At 39.8% G+C, this 4,148-nt stretch overlaps 1 long non-coding RNA gene across 1 annotated transcript; it reads left to right on the top strand.

Annotated features, from left to right (window-relative positions):
* The first annotated feature begins 1,160 nt into the window (after nt 1–1,160).
* LOC109463539 lies at nt 1,161–2,732 on the top strand. The gene is made up of 3 exons (XR_002139829.1): nt 1,161–1,406; nt 2,021–2,135; nt 2,673–2,732. It is a non-coding gene; the product is annotated as an uncharacterized LOC109463539 (long non-coding RNA).
* Nucleotides 2,733–4,148: the final 1,416 nt, after the last annotated feature.

The following is a 4,148-nucleotide window of genomic DNA, read 5'->3' as shown; positions in this document are numbered from 1 at the left end:
GCGGTCATAGCGGGCCGTTGCCATGGCAACGGGGGTCTGACGGTGAAACAAACTGGTACATTTTAAGTGAGTCTACGTCAGTACTTGGTATACCAAGAAAATTTGGTCGAAAATACCGCTGCTTGGAATTAATGGCCAATTCCCGTGTCTATTGAACCAACTTGACCTTGGATTTTCTTTCGCTCAGTCGACAAAACTAGACAAGATGCGAAACCTGGCCAAATTTTAGTTCACAACTCCAAACGGTTGCTGAGATATTGCCAACTTTGCACTTCGGCACCTGCCATAGGGCTAGGGCCCGTCCAAGGCCCGTACGAGGGGCCATTTAGTGGTCCCATTATCCAATAAAATGTACTATTCTGGCCCTCTTTTTCTTGTTAACAATGATCATCAGTGCCTACTCTATCATTTAGAGTGATTTTTACTTAGTGTAAGGCTTGTTTACGGCAAAAAGGGGGGGGGTGAACGCGGCTTCGGGGCGGTGGCACTTCCCTACTTAGTCCCATAGTTAAGCATAGGCGGCGGTCATAGCGGGCCGTTGCCATGGCAACGGGGGTCTGACGGTGAAACAAACTGGTACATTTTAAGTGAGTCTACGTCAGTACTTGGTATACCAAGAAAATTTGGTCGAAAATACCGCTGCTTGGAATTAATGGCCAATTCCCGTGTCTATTGGAGGTAGCAGAACACAGTTTTCGCCCTATGGGGATTTCTATAGTTAAGGACCCCAAGATGACTCACTTCGACGCGGTAAAAATTATAGCAGGGTGCACTTCACAAATACGAAAATCGAATATGTTTGAGAAGAAGGTACAAACTACAAAATATCTAGAAACCAAAAAATCCTGTCGGCGTATCTGCTCGTGACGTACACTTTGAAATCGCCTCCTACGGACGTGACCTGAACTGCAGCCGACTCACCCGGAAAGCCAGTTGCACAATGCGGCGCATTTATACACGAACTGCAAAACCTTCACAAATCAAATCATACAGTCTCAAACCCGATACATTTCTACACCACACAGCACAATTTACACCTGGCTGACGCTCTTATTAGGCTTTCTACCCAGCCTTCAAGAATATTCGCTGCACTACTTTCTATACCCGCGTCATTGGCTGCGGGGGTCGCATTCGTACTGTGGCCTGCTACGTTGGTCGACAGAGCGGAGATCGTACAGAAAACAGGCGTTTAAATCGCTAATTTTGCGCGGTAATGGCACCAACGGAGTCTACCATGATCGGAAATCAATTTTGGAGAGGCTGGGGAATCGAGGGGAGATGTGATGTCGGTTCGAACGCTCGCAAATTTCGAATAGTGGCGTTAGCAACTTTCGTCGCCCCCCTCCCCCTTGTCCGGCTGGCATCGCAGCAAAATAACAAAGCAGCATGAACAGCCTTTGCCTTCGGTAAGTGCAAAAGTACATTTTAGAAAATGATTACTGTATTAAAAGTATTAAAAAACAAAACAAAACTAGATTCAGTTACCTTTCCTGTCTTGTTGTTCTTGATGTCTTCGCTAGAAACAATAGAATGTCTCCAACTAACTTCCCCGGCCCCCTAGCCCCTCCCTCATTTATAGATTATTAGATAGTATATATATATATAGTATAATATTACAAGGTCTTGTAATATATGTATATATATATATATATATAGTATAATATTACAAGGTCTTGTACTACTACTTCCCAACGATCAGTAGGCATTTCTGTACAGTAAGTACATGACTTTTGTGTATTGAAAAGAGCTGTGAAAAAATAGTGAAATATTTGTCCTATGATAATTTGTGGCTACTGGCTAGTGAACTAGAAGCAGAATAAGATCAATAAATAAATGAATACAAAAGAAGCAGTATTGTTAAGTAAAACCCCCCAATGCAAAATGATTGTTAGACATTTTAGTTACAGCTGATTCGTCAAGACTTGTATATTGCGGATGCCTCAGGTTAGTCTTCTGACAAATGTAAATAATGTGAAACAGTTTGTCACCTGTGTAATTTTTCCCTTTTACATACCTCCAGGATGTACTACTACGGCAGATGCAGCAGAAGTTGTAAGGACAGTCTAGATGAAAGGCACGCAACTGCCAGAAGTTCTGAGTCTTTGAGTACCTGACTGCTGCTACAGGCTCCTTAGGTAAGACTACACCCCTGCATGCTCCTCAGTATCACCACACTTTAGTAATAATGTGTTCCTAAACAAATATCATGGTCAGGTCTGAACCTGTACCTGAGCTGAAGGGTGCCAATGTTGATGATTAGTGCCATGTGTCTGTAAAATTCAGCACAGAAATAGTAAAATTCTTTAGGTACAAGTCCAAAATTCTGGACCGCTAATATGCGGGGAATGGAAATAATTAGACCTTAAAGAACCTACCGGTAGTACACATGTCAATGATGTCATTGTCTTTATTAAAGTTCAACCATTATGTGAACAAGGAGTTCAAGTGCATGTCTGGACCTGTACCTAATTTAAAGCTGAGTACCTGCACCTAAAATTGTGTAACTAACATGATCTGCTGATGATGTTTGGTTTAGATTGTATACATGTATGTTTGTAAATGCTATCTTGAAGTAAGTTAGTGCTTTTGTAAGTTGCACCGTAAATAATCATGTGACATGTTTCTCAGTGATGTGAATCAATGTTTAATGATACTTTTGTTCAATCATACAGGAACTGACTCCGAAGAAGGACTCCATATCACCACCAAGACATCCAACATGCAAACACAGAACAGACAGCCTTACCCAGGGTGCATTGCAGCAGTGGAGTCAGATGTGGATAGGATTGTTTATACATGAGCAGTTCTACAACATATTTCCCAAAAGTTAACATTGTCGGTGTGCCATGTGCCTCAGGTGGTCAGTATTGATACATGTAGAGACCATAGGTTACTGTATTTTGCCTTATTTTGACAAACATTTAGATTTGTTTTTGTGTCTGATGGTTGTCAGATGATTCGACACAAGCTATTAAGGTCTTATTACTATATTAGCCATACCAGAATGTGTACTGTAAATGTATTCCAGTTCCAATCTCCAGTGATTTAATATGATGACAATGATACATTTTACATTGTGTCGCAAAAAGTCACTGATATTGTGGAAAAAGAGCAAAACAATGCAAGGCTTTGTAAGCTCCACTGAATGTCAACCCATATACAAAATGTATCACAAGCCAGTTTTGTAATTTCCTTGTTATGTCAGTGTTTCTTTGAATAGTTTTCAAGCTTTTTATCATGTGGGATATAATGACATGTTAAGGGTGACAAGTTGGTATGGATTTTCCATAGAACATGTGACAACTTTTCCTGGTACATGTTAAACCAAGTGTATAGTTTCTCAAAGGCTATGTGTTAGTACAGAATTATAATATTAATAATATATTTAGATTGTGTCTGCTGATAGTCTGTGTCTTCATGAGAAATGCTGCTTGTATTTATTATTATTCTGTTGTATGTGTATGTATATGTCTTTGAGTGTTGTTAGTACAACACAGGTGGTCATTGATCATTTGAACATTATAAGAAAAAAGTGCATAACTTTTACTTACTTGTATGTAATGCTTATTTGCATACCTTTTAGAAAAGGTAACTGCCAATTTATGTTTAATTTTTATGCTTTTTAAATAAATATTTCTGAGTTCTGCCCAGAACCCATTTCCTGTGCTTGTATGTAATTCAGGGGAGTGATACAACGTAATTAAGGAAATATGGGTAAAGGGGGGTAAATATGGCAAGTCGTTCTGGTAAGGGCATGTACGCGTAAATACGGGTAAATTCAACTAAATGTCAGAAATACCATGCTCGGTAAATCTCGGTAAATACGTGAAATGAGAAATACCCCATATGGTAAATCTCGGTAAATGCCTGAAATGCATGTGAAAAATACCCCATATGGTAAATCTCGGTAAATATATGTGAGAAATACCGCACACGTTAAATCTCGCTAAATACGTATTTACACGAAACCGGTAAATGTGGGTAAATAAGGCAAACATTACCACCTATACCATGTAGGTAAATACCGGGTAAATTTGCACATTTACCGACGGGTAAATGTTGGTAAATCACTGGTAAATGTAACCTTTACCCGGCTTTACATCACATTTACCTTGGTGGTAAATCCCACTTTTCGTGCAGTGTGAATG

Source organism: Branchiostoma belcheri, unplaced genomic scaffold (genome assembly GCF_001625305.1).
Source record: "Branchiostoma belcheri isolate BF01 breed outbred unplaced genomic scaffold, Haploidv18h27 scaffold1277, whole genome shotgun sequence".
NCBI lineage: Eukaryota > Metazoa > Chordata > Leptocardii > Amphioxiformes > Branchiostomatidae > Branchiostoma > Branchiostoma belcheri.
Note: the sequence above shows the minus strand (reverse complement) of the source record. Positions and strands in the feature narration are given on the sequence as shown.